This window comes from Triticum aestivum, chromosome 4B, assembly GCF_018294505.1.
Source record: "Triticum aestivum cultivar Chinese Spring chromosome 4B, IWGSC CS RefSeq v2.1, whole genome shotgun sequence".
Lineage (NCBI taxonomy): Eukaryota > Viridiplantae > Streptophyta > Magnoliopsida > Poales > Poaceae > Triticum > Triticum aestivum.
In genome coordinates, this window is record NC_057804.1 from 106,402,237 (window position 1) to 106,420,638 (window position 18,402).

Consider the following 18,402-nt stretch of genomic DNA (forward strand, 5'->3'; position numbering starts at 1 on the left):
GGTCCAATAATTGCTACACATGAACAAGATGTTAATTTGCCAAGGGACGCAATTGTACGGGCTTGTGAGTGGCCATCCGATGATTTTATGGTCGAAGCAGGCTTCAAGGAGGAATTTGACGCGTATGTGCGTAATGCTGATCTGGAGGACTTCTTACAAGATAAGTGTCCTCAGTACTCTCAATTGACTGATTCCTTTGTGCGGAGGTTTAAATATAACTATATGCGTAATTCTCCTAGTGTCCTATTTGATATTTATGATACATCTTATACCATGGACTTGGGGGATTTTACAACTGCTTGCAAACTCCCACAGTGGGGTAATATTAATGATCCTTCCAAATCTGAATTTAGAGATTTTCTTGCTAGTATTACTGTGGGAGAATCTAGGGACATAGCACAAGCTACCATAGGGAGCATTCATTTTCCTGCCATACATTATTTTGCTCTCTTTATTGGTAGATGCATTAACGGTAAGGACGTGGTATGTCACATGTGTGCCCCTGATCTTTGTGTCCTCAAGAGTGCTGTGTCAGGTTATAAAAGTTATAACTTGGGGGCAATAGTTGCACGTAGGTTGTAGAATAATAGTAGAAAGGGAAATTTCTCTGGAGGAATTTATGCAACCCGTGTGGCTAATTTTCTTGGTATAGCCCCATGAGAAGGAGATATGATAATGCCTCCTGTTTATTTGGATAAAGAAGCTATGTTTAGTCATCAATTTCTTGAGAGGAATGAACAATTCCTCCATTATCGACTAATCTATGACAGACGCAACATCGTCCCTGTTACTCTTCCTGCTCCCTACCTTTTTGATTATCAGGCAAAAGGAAGACATATTGTCACCAGAGAGGAAGCAGCTGAATATGAGAGGGGAGTGGAGGCAGCTCGCCAACACGCTGCAGCTCAGGAGGCGATTGCCACTGCATCTCAGTACAACCCCGATTTCACTTATGGATATCAGCCAGGCGATCCTTGGTACTAGACCAACTTAGGCCAAAAGCCTAAGCTTGGGGGAGTACATATTTCTCACCGACTTTACATTCATGTTCACACACTAGTCGTCGGTGCTCATACTCTTTCATTGTATTATTCATGCTAGTTTAAATTCCTTTTTCTAGTTTTCTTCTTGTGTGTTTGATAAACCTTGAGAAAAACCAAAAAAAATAGTTAGTTTAATTTCCATGCTTGTAGTAGAATTAAAAATGAAAACCCAAAAAGATTTCTCGTTCTTCTTTTACTTGTTGGGAGCTTTCCCGTGTAAATAGTTTTATTTTCTTTTCTTTCCTTTGGGGTCGAGAAGACCATATGAAAATGCTTAGTGGCTCTTATATGCATGATTGTTTATTTAATTTAGAGCCCATATTACTTGTCTTCTCTTTTGAGTTGAATGCTTGCAGATTCCAGCTTAGTCCAATGCACGTACACTCTTATTATTATACACATCGTTCGGTCATGCGAGTGAAAGGCAATAATGACGAGATATGATGGACTTATTGGGATGAGAAAAGCTGGTATGAACTCGACCTCTCTTGTTTTTGTAAATATGACGAGTTCAACGTTCCTGAGTCAGCTATTATGAAGTAAACTTATTTGCAATGACATTTAGAGATTATAGTTACTTGTGCCATGCTTGATTAGCTATGAGTTATAATGGTTTACCTTGTGTGCCAACATGCTATTAGAATGATTATGATGTGGTATGATGGGATGGTATCCTCCTTTGAATGAATTGAGTGACTCGACTTGGCATATCTTCACGCATGTAGTTGAATCAAATCAACATAGCCTTCACGATATTTATGTTTATGGTGGATTATATCCTACTCATGTTTGTACTTGGTGTGAATTAATTTTAATGCATGCTTACGACTGTTGTCGCTCTCTCAGTTGGTCGCTTCCCAGTCTTTTGCTAGCCTTCACCTGTACTAAGTAGGAATATTGCTTGTGCATCCAAACTCCTTAAACCCCAAAGTTGTTCCATATGAGTCCACTATATCTACCTATATGCGTATTTACCTGCCGTTCCTTAAACTCCAAACCTTCAAATGAAATTCTATTTTGTATGCTCGAGCAACTCATGTAACAACTAGGGCTGCCTATATCTTCCATGCTAGGTGGGTTATTCTCAGAGGAGTGGACTCCGCTCCTCATTCACGAGAAAGGGCCGGTAACCGGGATGCCCAGTCCCATGATCCAAAAGATCAAAGAAAATCAAAATAATTAAACAAAACTCCCCCAGGTCTGTTGTATGTTGGAGGCACTCGTTGTTTCGAGCAAGCCATGAATTGATGCTTGTTGGTGGTTGGGGGAGTATAAACCTTTACCATTCTGTTTGGGAACTGCCTATAATGCATTTAGTATGGAAGATATAGCCATCTCATAGGTGTTGCATTGACAGCGAAAGTATGCCGCTCAAAATGTTATTCAATCTCTATTTTTAAAATCGAGCTCTGGCACCTCTACAAATCCCTGCTTCCCTTTGCGAAGGGCCTATCTATTTACTTTTATGTTGAGTCATCACCCTTCTTATTAAAAGCACCCGCTGGAGAGCACACTGTCATTTGCATTCATTATTACTGGTTTATATTGGGTATGACTTGACTAGATCTCTTTTACCATGAATTACAATGTTTAGTCAGTCCTTGTTCTTTAAAGGTGCTCCGCATTTATGTTTTGCGGTCTTAGAAAGGGCTAGCGAGATACCATTTTGTTATATCATGTTATGATTGTTTTGAGAAAGTGTTGTCATCCGAGTTTGATTATTATGGCTTGCTAGCTGATTTTGCTATTGATATGAGTAATTGTGAGACCTATGTGTTATTGTGAGTATGGTTAGTTCGTAATATTTGCTGAAACTTGAATGCTGGCTTTTCATGTTTACAACAACAAGAGCAAACAGAGTTTGTAAATGTTTTTCTTTATCACTTTCAGTTTATCAACTGAATTGCTTGGGGACAACTAAATGTTTAAGCTTGGGGGAGTTGATATGTCTCCAACGTATCTACTTTTCCAAACACTTTTGCCCTTGTTTTGGACTCTAACTTGCATGGTTCGAATGAAACTAACCCGGACTGGCGCTGTTTTCAGCAGAACTACTATGATGTTGTTTTATGTGTAGAAAAGAAAAGTTCTCGGAATGACCTGCAAATCCACGGAGGCACTTTTCAGAATTAATAAGAATTTTTGGCGAAAGAATCAAGGCCAGGGGGCCCACGGGCTGTCCACGAGATAGGCCCCCCCTAGGGCACACCCTCCTATCTCATGGGCCCCCTGGACCTCCTCCGACCTCAACTCCAACTCCATATATACCGTCTCGTGGAGAAAAAAATCAGAGAGAAAGTTTCATCGCGTTTTACGACACGGAGCCACCGCCAAGCCCTAATCTCTCTCGGGAGGGCTGATCTGGAGTCCGTTCGGGGCTCCGGAGAGGGGGATTCGTCGCCGTCGTCATCATCAACCACCCTCCATCACAAATTTCATGATGCTCACCGCCGTGTGTGAGTAATTCCATCGTAGGCTTGCTGGACGGTGATGGGTTGGATGAGATTTACCATGTAATCAAGTTAGTTTTGTTAGGGTTTGATCCCTAGTATCCACTATGTTCTGAGATTGATGTTGCTATGACTTTGCTATGCTTAATGCTTGTCACTAGGGCCCGAGTGCCATGATTTCAGATTTGAACCTATTATGTTTTCATCAATATATGTGTGTTCTTGATCCTATCTTGCAAGTCTATAGTCACCTATTATGTGTTTTGATCCGACAACCCCGAAGTGCCAATAATCGGGACACTTCTCGATGATGACCGTAGTTTGAAGAGTTCATGTATTCACTATGTGTTAATGCTTTGGTCCGGTTCTCTATTAAAAGGAGGCCTTAATATCCCTTAGTTTCCACTAGGACCCCGCTGCCACGGGAGGGTAGGACAAAAGATGTCATGCAAGTTCTTTTCCATAAGCACGTATGACTATTTACGGAATACATGCCTACATTACATTGATGAACTGGAGCTAGTTCTATATCACCCTATGTTATAGCTATTGCATGAGGAATCGCATCCGGCATAATTATCCATCACTGATCCATTGCCTACGAGCTTTTCATATATTGTTATCCGCTTATTTACTTTTTCATTGCTACTGTTACAACTACTACAAAAACCCAAAAACATTTATCTTTAATGCTGCTATTGTTACCATTACTATCATACCACTTTTGCTACTAAATACTTTGCTGCAGATACTAAGTTATCCAGTGAAAGGACCACGATGTCGCCTAGAGGGGGGGTGAATAGGCGTTTTAAATCTTTTACGGATTTGGCTATATCCTAATGCGGAAATAAACTAAGCGGATACTTTTCAAGCACAAATCCTAAATATACTAGGCTCACTAAGTGCACCAACAACTTAGCACAAACAAGATGAGAACAACATGATATGAGTAAGCACAAGTAAGTCACACAAACTTACTCAGTGTATATCACGAGGTATGGAAATGAATAATACACACAACCACAAGTAAGCAATACAAGCTTACACAAATTGTATCACAATATATGGAATTTAATGATACAAGCAAACTCAAGTAAGTTACACAAACTTACTTGAGCAATATCACAATATATGGAAGTTTATAACACAAGTTAGCAATTCACACTAATCACAATGTATATCAATAGTAGTAAGTATAAATTGCGGAATATGAAGTGTAGGCCTAAATAATCTCTACAAGGAAATGGCCAACACAATATAATCAACCACCACAATATAATGAGGACAACAAGATATAGTGAATGCACGGTCAAATGACCAAAGTCAACCACAAGTAAGGAGTTAGGGTTAGGGATAACCAAAGTCACGGAGACGAGGATGTATCCCGATGTTCACTTCCTTGGAGGGAAGCTAGTCACCGTTAGAGAGGTGGATGTTACCACGAAGGCACACCAACGCCACGAAGGCTCACCCTATTCTCCTTGAGATATCACCACGAAGGCAATTCTCAACCACTAGTGGTAGACCTTGAGGCGGCCTCCAAACCTTCACAAACTTTCCGGGGGACAAATCACAAGTTGATTCCTCACCGGAGCACTCCTACCGCCTAGGAGTCTCCAACCTCCAAGAGTAACAAGATCAAGGGGGAAATGCTCAAGACTTGCTCAAATCACGAATTGCTTTGGTCACAAGAGGGAGAGGGAGAGGATCTATCTTTTGATTGGAACAACTCTCAAGAACACTCACTAATCTCTCCGGGATCTAAGATTTGGTGTAGGAGAAGTGAGAGGGAGCCACTTGTGTTCTTGGGACGATTTGGGATGAAGTGCTCAACCCTCCCCCGGAGTGGGAGAGGGATATTTATACCCCCAAAGAAAATAGAGCCGTTTCCCGCAGTTGTTGACCTGCCCGGATGATCTGGACGCATACCCGGATGATCCGGGCAATGCCCGGATGATCCGGGAAGGTCAATATACAATGTGGTGAAGTAGATACCCGGATGTCCGGGGACATAGCCGGATGATCCGGGCAATTCCCGGATGATCCGGGTGGGTAGCCGGATGATCCGGCTAGCGGAATAAGCTTCTGTGATGAATTTTACGAATAACCCGGATGATCCGGGCAGGAACCCGGATGATCCGGGCAAAGCCCGGATGATATGGGAGAGGACCCGGATGATCCGGCCAAACCAAACTGCTGCAGCCTAGAAACTGAAACAGGCACAACTTTTACATCCGGACTCCGATTTTGATGATCTTGGGCTCGTTTTGAAGCTATGAAAAAAACCCAGGTCCTCACATAGAGAACCACCCAAGATGAACCAAAATGGAGGATGCAAAATATGCAAAGGTTTTATCATGTATTTGGGTAACCTATTTGGCTTTGGATTTTCTTTGGTATATAGGATATGAGTGGAATTGTGTAGAGAAGATGTTGACTTGAGCAAATCTATCACGAACCCCTTTGATCCCCTCTTAATAGTGCGGGATCCCTATAACTCAAGAATCATAAAAGGTCTACACTACATAGCTATCAATAATCCATTCTTGAGTGTATGTGTTCCTTCGGTGTTCATCACTCCACAACACTAACGTCGAAGGAACTAATACCTTTGACTCGAGCCTTTCACTTGAGCTTGAAGTTGAAGTTTCTTCTTGGATCAAGTTGAATGGCAAGACATTGGTGAAGTCTTCAAGTAGCTCCCCCATACACAATGTGGGAAGCTTTGCTTTGTATTTATCTTCATGTGTCCATCATGTGATCATCCACAAGCTTCAAGCATGTAATCCTTCGGGATAGTTATCTTGAACTTGCCCTTGTCAACCATGATCATCAACACTTGATGTCATCCTCTCATAGACACTTGAAATATCTCTCTCGATGCGAGCCCATGAGAATCTCCTCTCAAAAACATAGGCAACACATAGTATGGGTTAGTACACAAAGCGCAATTGACAAATTCTTACCATACCACAAGATCTCACGTGGCACATGATTTGCGCTTGTGTGTTGACCATCTTTGAATTCAATCTTCGATCTTCATCTTGGTCAACCTTAATCTTTGCTCCATGATTAATCTTGATGCACAACTACATGTATATGGCATTCATTCCGAATCCATTCAATATCCTTCTTGCATCACCCATGGAACAAACCTTCCTATATAACTTGATGTCATTGTTTCTTCATAGGAATTGTCATTCATTATCAAGTCTCAATGCATATATAGATGTTGATGGATTTCATCCACCAATTCATCCAATATTCTTCATGCATTGCAAATGGAACTTTCCTTCAAATGTATATCTCAGTGCAAACATTAGTCCATTAGGATTGTCATTTAATTACCAAAACCACACATGGGGACTACATGTACTTTCAATCTCCCCCATTTTGGTAATTGATGACAATCTCAACAAGAGGGTTTATATAATGAATTTTTAAACAAGCATGAAATTTATCCAAGGATAAATTGTATACTTGGGATGGTTGTACTATCATCAATACACTACACAAGCATTTGATGATAGTACACCCATAGTATATAGAGCAAACTCCCCCATAATATATGAATTTGTGAATGAACTTTGAATGTCATTGCATATATTGGTTGACATAAACTAGGAGAAGATTTCTCTATATACAAGACTCATCCATGCAATAAGAATATATAACAAGGGTAGATATGCATGAGTGACAACAAGAACTAGAAAAGATATTTATCTTAAACCCTCTAAACTTCTCCCCCATTGGCAACAAATGCCAAAATGGAAGACAAAACATCTAGCAGACCAATATAGTATGAGTTCCTCCTTGATGTGTGCATATAACAAAATGTGAGTGAAAACAAATGCACATATTCAATGATGAACAATTAAAGGAGCTCGAAATCTATAGAATGCAACCAGATACGAAGATATGAACTTTTTCATGTATAAAAATTTCTAAGTGGCCTATAATAATCATGATATGTATCCACAAAGAAACTCGTATACACAAAAAGAAAGGTTGCAATTGATAAGAACATGATATCCACAAGTGAATCCACTATTATACAACTTGAGCCTAGTCATAATAGCAAGGCACATGGCACAAAACACATGGCACAAATTGATCTCATTTGCATAACACAAAGTGAAGCAAGCAATCAAAAGATCCGATGAGCCAAAAGAATAAAAGAATATTACGATTTGGGTAAAGGAGTGTTCTAAGGAAAATAGAGAAGCTCCCCATGATTTGTGCACAATTGAATTTTTTTATTTGGATACAAGTGCACAAAATAGGATCATCACTCCCCCAAAATCAATAGGAACACACAACAATTGCAAGCAAACATAGATAAGAAAAGAAGCCTAGCATTTGCAACAAACATATGGTTGAGCAACATGTACATGAGGCAACCTAAGAATAGGCACAACCAAAATGATGTGTGTGAGACACGTCAAAGCACTTGAGAAGACTAGTATAAGGATGAGAATTAAGCATCAACATAGCCTTGAGTAAATGAGATACAAGGTGCAAGACATGTCCTTCCCACACACATGAAGTTAAGAAGGTCACACACACATCAAGAAAATGGGTTCACAAGCTCACTAATAGCAAACTAAAAATCAAAGCTTGTGACAACCCATGATGAAGATAGGAAATAATAGGCTTGTCAAGACAAGCATGAGAACAACAATCTTCACCAAACATGAGTGCACTAAGATGGAAAGAGGTAAGACATGCACTCATTCAACAAATGCTTCCATGGAGCCACCAAAAAGATATAAAAAGTGAATGAAATGGTGGACATGAAAGAATAGGGATATCAACTAGAGATGTAACTTCTCTCACGTGTATAAGATACTAGGTAGATGATATCCACAAAGAAGGATGTACACATAAAATAGTTACAAAAGGAAGGAATAAGATATCAAAACGGGAGTCATAAAATATACCAATGAGATCTTTGCTTGAAAGCATGGCACATGGCTTAATATAATCTTATTGTATATTAATGAACTCCAAACACACAACCATCAAAGACATCACAACTAGCAACAAGAGATCATTGTTGGGATGCTTTGAGAAAGGAAACAAGTATCACAGGAACGAGTCAAGAAATTCATGCCATGATGGAACCTACACAAGGTTAACCCCATTTCTATATATATGCATGAAGTAAATACTTGTTACCGAGATAGCATTGGTATGAAGTTGTAGATCAAATAAAATGTCCAAGCTTGGCTCTAATTTCCTCATAGTGCCACCACCTTCATGAATAAGCCAAGCACCCAATGCTTCTCAAATGTACCTAAAACATTTTAAGTACAATATGGTCCCCAAACTTATTGGGTCCGACGTAGTTAGCATAACTACAACACATAGGGTAAAACCACTTAAATATGTGCCTATTGATATGAATTTGAATTTCATGCACATCATAGCTATTAAGAATTTGATGGATTTACCATATATATATTGGATCAAATAAGGCAAACAAGGCATGTGAATTTACACATAGTAAATATGCATGCATAAGCCTACCAAAATCCAGGGAGATATAAATTGGACAAATGACCACATAACTGTTAATACTTCCAATAACAACACTAGTCATTCATGTTGTCCAAAATGAATCAAAGTGACAAATCAACATATGATAGCACACAAAGTTCAACATATGAACCAAGGAAAAAAAACAATGAGCATATAAGATATGCATTGCACACATACTCATAGGAATATCCCACTCAAGTAGATATAGGACACTATAAACAATGAGATAACAAACTCTCATATAGAGCAATAATATGAATTCGAACAAAATGGTATTTCGGGTTATCATTGGGTGTAGAAACCAAATAAGTACATGATCATCTATACTAACACAAGCATAACATGAGAGTTTAGGAATAACCACAATGCTTGGATAGCATAATATTAACATTCCGACTAGATAGATAATCATGAAAAGCAATAATTGGAATAGCTTTAATCAAATGATTTTCCAAATATGGTTTTAAAGATAACCATGGGCAAAACCGCACAAGAATGCCATACGTAAACAAGACATTGCATGCCACGGAGATATAAGATAATCTCAAATATAAATTCTAGGTGGCATCCCTCAATTGTTCATATTAACAAGGATTGTGATATGCACAAAGCATATCACTCCCCCATAATATGATGATCCATGTATTATCCACAAGAAGCAAATGAAACCCAACTAAGGATAATTAATGGATGAGAATTTGAGTTTCAAATGAGCTTTACATACCACATAGTACCTTGATAATATAGCACTAACAATACTAGGTGGTATCCCACATACATACACCTTTAAGGTTTGTGATATCCGTAAAACATAGCACTCCCCCATAATGTGATGATCCAGCCAAGGAAGATTCAACTAATGAAGCAATAAAGGCTTGAAACCACACACGCACAAATATATGAAGTGCATTGTGACCTACACATGCTAGATAACACAAATCAAGCATACTAGGAAGCACAACTAAAAAAGCACATGCTAGGTACAAAACCTAAACATGCAAGGGACACAGTAACTTTCAATGTAAACAATGCAAGTACAAGTTACCGCAAAGAGGAGCATTGGATTGATAGATATGATGATAATCCACTTGACTTGGCATTAACCATAACATATGGTGAAAATAGTTTTTCTTCATGAAGTAGCCAAGTCTCCAATGCCCTCCACACACCTATTGATCAAGTTTGAGCTTGATGGTCCCCAACCAAGTTGGGTCCTAAGAAGTTAGTAACAATAGGCTTGGCAACCCAAATGGTCTTGTCCACTTTCAAACTTCTCTGGGAACCCACAAACTTGGCAAACACATTGCCAACAATATCCTTCTTTAGCAAATAATGATTATTGACTATAGGAGGCTTAGATATGTTACCGTTGGAACAAGATGAAGCTATGTGTCCCTTCTTACGGCAAATATAGCAACATGTGCTCCCCTTTCTCTTCTTCTTTACCTTTTCAACTTGGAGAGCATTATCTTGGTTAGGCATGGGAAGAGGCCTTTCATTATCTTGATATTGAACTTGAGGCCACTTCCCTTGATGCTTCACACTTGAAGCCTTCTTCTTCAATGGACAAGATCTCACATGGTGTCCAACATTCTTGCACTTGAAGCAAATAATGTTGGCCGAATTCTTGACTTGATCTCGTCCCTTCTTCTTGTTCTTGGACTTCTTCTTGTTGGAGATGAAATCAAGTCCAATTTTGTCTTGAGGGTCCTTTTGCACACTCAAGATATTATCACAATATTTTTCCAAGTCTTTCTTCAAACTGGTGACTTGGGCCTTGAGCTCTTTATTTTCCTCTACAAGGTTAGTATTAACAAAAGAACTAGAGGAAGTAGAAACTTCATTGTTAGAGCAACAAGGCATGGTGAGCAATTCATCACAAGATGTACCAATATCATGTAGAGAGGAATTGCAAGGACTAGCACATGGCAATAAGGCACTTCGAGTAGAAGATGTGCTAATATCCACATGAGACTCACACGATTTTACCTTGGTCCACATAGCCTTATGAGCTAACTTTAGCCCATCATGAGAGATTATAAGATCCTCATGAGTGCCCGAGAGCTTTTCATAACTTTCTTCCAATTTCCCATAGTTGCTAGTTAGCAAATCAAGTTGAGTCCTTAGGTCAACATTTTCTTTTAATATCGATGCTTCACACAAGATAGAGTTAGTAGCACAAGCATCATTATCAATATGAGAGGAGCATGTAGAAGCTAGAGACTCCGCATGAGTAGCTTGAAGTTCCTCATGAGACTTAGAGAGTTTGATGAGCTCTCCTTTGACCTTCTTGTAGTCAAGGTCAAGGGGCTCAAAATCCTCTTTAAGTTTACAATGCGTAACTTCAATCTCTTCTTTTAAAGACCTCAAGTCACTAAGACATTGATGAGCCATAGCAAGTTCATGTTCAAGTTGTTCACTTTTTGCTTGCTCGTAAAGAAATAAGTCATTACGTTTTTGAAAGCAAGCAAGAACATCTTGGAACCTTTTATAAGTGTTATTTTTAGCTCTACGAAGAGTTTTCCCAATCTCATAGAGATTTTGAGTCAAGACTTCATCATCTTCCTCATTACAACTATCATCATTGTCACTAAGAGAAGATGATACCTCGTCATTACCTCTTGCCATGAGGCACATGTGAACACAAGGGGTTGATGATGATTCTTTTGGAGAAGAGGGTTCTTCATCAACCAAGCATGCCTCATTTTTCTTGATTTCCTCTACATGGTTAGTTTCACAAATAGAACTAGAGGGAATCACGATATTTCTATCATGGCAACATGGGAGATCAAGCATATCATCACAAATGAGCTTAACACCATCATTACAGGATATTTCTTCACTCACCATGTCATTACCTTGTGGTATGCCACATGTTGGTGAAGTGAAAGATGTTGGGGTATGCAAGTAATCGGAGGTGGAAGTAATAGAGAGCTCTTCATGATTTAAAAATGTGGAGAACTCCTCCATTAACTCCCCAAAAAGAATATTGTCTTCATGAAGATTGGACCCACCATATATATCTTCAATTTTGGTCCAAGCATCATGAGCCAACGAACAAGACGAGATTGACTTGAACACCTCGAAGGTTATAGCTTGGTGAATGAAACTTAAAGCTTCACAATCAAGATGCATATCATCAAGTGATGGAGATTGTCCATCCTTTAGATTTGAATTCCCTACAACCACAATCCGCAAAGCATTTGGACCCATGGCCCAAAAGTGACGAAGCATGCGTAATCTCCACATAATGTAATTTGTGCCATTAAAACAAAATGTGTCATCGTGCACTAGTTCACTAGTCGACATCGTTACTCTCTAGGCGGTTAAGCCTAATAAGGAGAGACCTAGCTCTGATACCAATTGAAAGGACCACGATGTCGCCTAGAGGGGGGGTGAATAGGTGTTTTAAAATCTTTTACGGATTTGGCTATATCCTAATGCGGAAATAAACTAAGCGGATACTTTTCAAGCACAAATCCTAAATATACTAGGCTCACTAAGTGCACCAACAACTTAGCATAAACAAGATGAGAACAACAGGATATGAGTAAGCACAAGTAAGTCACACTAACTTACTCAGTGTATATCACGAGGTATGGAAATGAATAATACACACAACCACAAGTAAGCAATACAAGCTTACACAAATTGTATCACAATATATGGAATTTAATGATACAAGCAAACTCAAGTAAGTTACACAAACTTACTTGAGCAATATCACAATATATGGAAGTTTATAACACAAGTTAGCAATTCACACTAATCACAATGTATATCAATAGTAGTAAGTATAAATTGCGGAATATGAAGTGTAGGCCTAAATAATCTCTACAAGGAAATGGCCAACACAATATAATCAACCACCACAATATAATGAGGACAACAAGATATAGTGAATGCACGGTCAAATGACCAAAGTCAACCACAAGTAAGGAGTTAGGGTTAGGGATAACCAAAGTCACGGAGAAGTGGATGTATCCCGATGTTCACTTCCCTGGAGGGAAGCTAGTCACCGTTAGAGAGGTGGATGTTACCACGAAGGCACACCAACGCCACGAAGGCTCACCCTATTCTCCTTGAGATATCACCACGAAGGCAATTCTCAACCACTAGTGGTAGACCTTGAGGCGGCCTCCAAACCTTCACAAACTTTCCGGGGGACAAATCACAAGTTGATTCCTCACAGGAGCACTCCTACTGCCTAGGAGTCTCCAACCTCCAAGAGTAACAAGATCAAGGGGGAAATGCTCAAGACTTGCTCAAATCACGAATTGCTTTGGTCACAAGAGGGAGAGGGAGAGGATCTATCTTTTGATTGGAACAACTCTCAAGAACACTCACTAATCTCTCCGGGATCTAAGATTTGGTGTAGGAGAAGTGAGAGGGAGCCACTTGTGTTTTTGGGACGATTTGGGATGAAGTGCTCAACCCTCCCCCGGAGTGGGAGAGGGATATTTATACCCCCTAAGAAAATAGAGCCGTTTCCTGCAGTTGTTGACCTGCCCGGATGATCTGGACGCATACCCGGATGATCCGGGCAATGCCCGGATGATCCGGGAAGGTCAATATACAATGTGGTGAAGTAGATACCCGGATGTCCGGGGACATAGCCGGATGATCCGGGCAATTCCCGGATGATCCGGGTGGGTAGCCGGATGATCCGGCTAGCGGAATAAGCTTCTATGATGAATTTTACGAATAACCCGGATGATCCGGGCAGGAACCCGGATGATCCGGGCAAAGCCCGGATGATATGGGAGAGGACCCGGATGATCCGGCCAAACCAAACTGCTGCAGCCTAGAAACTGAAACAGGCACAACTTTTACATTCGGACTCCGGTTTTGATGATCTTGGGCTCGTTTTGAAGCTATGAAAAAAACCCAGGTCCTCACATAGAGAACCACCCAAGATGAACCAAAATGGACGATGCAAAATATGCAAAGGTTTTATCATGTATTTGGGTAACCTATTTGGCTTTGGATTTTCTTTGGTATATAGGATATGAGTGGAATTGTGTAGAGAAGATGTTGACTTGAGAAAATCTATCACGAACCCCTTTGATCCCCTCTTAATAGTGCGGGATCCCTATAACTCAAGAATCATAAAAGGTCTACACTACATAGCTATCAATAATCCATTCTTGAGTGTATGTGTTCCTTCGGTGTTCATCACTCCACAACACTAACGTCGAAGGAACTAATACCTTTGACTCGACCCTTTCACTTGAGCTTGAAGTTGAAGTTTCTTCTTGGATCAAGTTGAATGGCAAGACATTGGTGAAGTCTTCAAGTAGCTCCCCCATACACAATGTGGGAAGCTTTGCTTTGTATTTATCTTCATGTGTCCATCATGTGATCATCCACAAGCTTCAAGCATGTAATCCTTCGGGATAGTTATCTTGAACTTGCCCTTGTCAACCATGATCATCAACACTTGATGTCATCCTCTCATAGACACTTGAAATATCTCTCTCGATGCGAGCCCATGAGAATCTCCTCTCAAAAACATAGGCAACACATAGTATGGGTTAGTACACAAAGCACAATTGACAAATTCTTACCATACCACAAGATCTCATGTGGCACATGATTTGTGCTTGTGTGTTGACAATCTTTGAATTCAATCTTCAATCTTCATCTTGGTCAACCTTAATCTTTGCTCCATGATTAATCTTGATGCACAACTACATGTATATGGCATTCATTCCGAATCCATTCAATATCCTTCTTGCATCACCCATGGAACAAACCTTCCTATATAACTTGATGTCATTGTTTCTTCATAGGAATTGTCATTCATTATCAAGTCTCAATGCATATATAGATGTTGATGGATTTCATCCACCAATTCATCCAATATTCTTCATGCATTGCAAATGGAACTTTCCTTCAAATGTATATCTCAGTGCAAACATTAGTCCATTAGGATTGTCATTTAATTACCAAAACCACACATGGGGACTACATGTACTTTCATCCAGGTGTGTCCTCCTTTATTAGTAGGTGTAGGTATAGATATGTGTCCTCCTTGCTTTGTCTAGACTTAGACTATGTGTGTTGTTGTAATTGTGATTTGTTATTATGAACATGTAGTTATGGCACATCTAGACATGCTTTAATTATTGCACATATAGGTGACTGGGTCAAACTAGAAAAAGAAGAAGAAAAAAGACTAATGAAATGCTTGAATAAAAATAAAACATCAATGGCATATGATTTAGATGTGCAATACTTAGGACACATCTAGATGTGTTTTAGCAAAACTATTAAGAAAAATGCACGCCATATCTCTATGTTCCCCATGGTATTGACGTCTTGGAAAATTCTGTAACTCCCTCGATACTAGATCAGTTTGGGTAGTCTCTTTCCCTAATGAACTGTTAGAACCTATTTAAAAGGATTGTAATGCTATAACCTCTTAAGTAATACAATCATTTTGCCCCATAAAAAATTATAACAATCGGAGGGAGTAGTAAAAGACATTGACGGTAAGGTTAGTGTTGATGTAAAAAGTCAAAGAAAGAGATTAGGTAGAAAGCCACATTAACAATAAGATAGATTCAGTTGAGTGTGAAAACTTGCTAGGATAGTTAAGTTTTCCCCTCCTTCTCTTTGGATGGATTTGGCACCGGTTGAGGTGCTTCCATTACTTGTAAATGATGCCACTGTTTTGCTAAGTGAATAAAGGAGGAGAAGTTTGTCACAAAAAAGATTCAGTTGAGTGTGTGGCATGTACAAATTCTTCACACTTCCATCTTCTATTTTTTTGCATGACTTTTTATAATTCTTGAAAACATACAAACATTTTTTTGAGTTCATGTGTGTAGTTTGCAAAATTCCGCTCAATTTCAATAACCGCGATAGACATGTTACACTTTTTGTGTATCTTTGGACGAGTTATTGTAGTTTTGTACTCCCTCTGTCGGTACCGTGACGCTTGGGTTCATGGGTTAAACTGTGCACGGGCCACAGTAGCCTCTTAGCTAGACCAACGGCTGAAAGGGCGCCCTGATATGTCTCCAACGTATCTATAATTTTTGATTGTTCCATGTTGTTATATTATCATTCTTGGATGTTTTACAATCATATTATAGCAACTTTATATCATTCTATGAGACTAACCTATTGACATAGTGCCCAGTGCCACCCAGTGCCAGTTGCTTTTTTTGATTGTGTTTAACTTTGCAGAATATCAGTACCAAACGGATTCCAAACGCAGCAAAACTTTTTGGAGATTTTTTCGGACCAGAAGACAACTTGGGAGCCAAGGACGCACCTGGGGAGGCCCATGGGGCCCACAAGACACTAGGGCGCCAGAGGCCTTTGGCGCGCCTTGATGGGTTGTGGGACCCGTGGCCGGCTTGGCCTTGTTTTTTTGTTTTTGGGCTTGTTGAGTTGTGCCCTCAGCAGAACCTTGTACTTCTCGTCTCTCTCTCTCTCTCTCTCTCTCTCTCTGTGTGTGTGTGTGTGTGTGAACCTTGTTGGACTTGGTGGTTGTGCCGATTTGCTTTATTTATAAAGAGGGGCGAAAGCCTTTTCCGGTAAATACTCGGATATTCCAGAAACCCTAAAGGGGGAGTCGAAACATAATTCCAGCGGCCGCAAGTTCCAGAACCATGAGATCCAATCTAACACGATCACGAAGGGGTTCATCATCCTCATTGGTGCCTCTCCGATGATGCGCGAGTAGTCCACCATAGACCCACGGGTCCTTAGGTAGTAGCTAGATGGCTTCCTCTCTCTCTTTTGATTCTCAATACAATGGTCTCTTGGAGATCTATTTGATGTAATGACTTTTTGCGGTGTGTTTGTTGGGATTCGATGAAGTTCGAGTTTATGATCAGATCCCATGGATATTATTTGAGTTTTCTTTGATCTCTTATATGCATGATTATTTATAGCCTCGAATTTCTTCTTCGAATCTTTGGTTTAGTTAGGACAACTAGAGCGATTTTTCTTGCTATGGGAAGAGGTGCTTTCTGATGGGTTTGATCTTACGGTATCCTCACCCAGTGACAGAAGGGTTAGCGAGGCACATATGTATCGTTGCTATTAAGGATAACAAGATGGGGTCTATTCCTACATGAATAGATCTTGTTTACATCATGTCATCATTCTTATTGCATTACTCTGTTTCTCCATGAACTTAATACACTAGATGCATTCTAGATAGCAGTCGATGTGTGGAGTAATAGTAGTAGATGCAGAATCGTTTCGGTCTACTAATCTTGGACGTGATGCCTATATATTGACCATTTCCTTGGATATCGCCATAATTATTTGTTCTTCTATCAATTATCCAGCAGTAATTTGTTTACCCACCGTGCGCTATTTTCTTGAGAGAAGTCACTAGTGAAATCTACGACCCCCAGATCTATCTTTTATCATATTGCCTTTCGATCTATTTTTTCCACATTTATTTTCAGATCTATTATTCCAAAAACCAAAAAATACCTTGCTGCACCTTTTATTTGCATCTTTCATTTTGTGTTCTTGAGCGATCTATTTATCCAATCTTACACAAACCAATCTATCTTTTTGCCGTTGAGAGATTGACGACCTCTCTTACGCGTCGGGTTGCAAGTTTTTGTTCTTTCTGTGCAAGTACCATTTACATAGTGTTGCTTGGTTCTCCTACTAGATTGATATCTTGATTTCATAACTGAGGGAAATACTTACCATAGTTGTGTTGCATCATCCCTTCCTCTTTGGGCAAACACCGATGCAGTTTCAAGCCACGTCAAAGGAATTTCTTGCGCCGTTACCGGGCAGACATCATCAATATCTATCAGGTTCCTAATCACAAATCTCGTCTCCTTGCAATTTTCATTATTTTCCATTTGCCTCTCATTTTCATCTCCCCCACTTCACAAAAAAATTGCCTTTTTATTCGCCGTCTTTTTTGTTCGCCTTTTTCTCGTCAGATCTCTCGTTTGCTTGTGATCTTGGTCGCCCTCCTAGTCACTATGGCTAATTCTTCCTCTATTGCGTGTAACCCCGAGAACGAAGTTCTCAATTTTAAGCAAAGGGGAGGGGAGAACCTAAAATATGCTTGGTATAGGATTTGCAATGCCCATAATAGATCTACTCGTAAGCAATCTACCGTTGTTCTTCTTCGCTGTTTTTATGTGTGCATAACCACTTGGTATAGATTCGTCCTTGATATGATTACCGCTGGGAATTTCTTGATGTGCCTTACTTTGGATGCTTTTAATGCTATGGGAGATTTAGTGGGTGCACCACTATCACTATCAATGAAACAGTTTTAACTCTTGAGCATGTTATGGAGAGGCTTGATGCTCTTGAAAAGAAAATGCTCATCGAGGAAAATATTGCAAACTTAGATAAAAGAATGCATACTT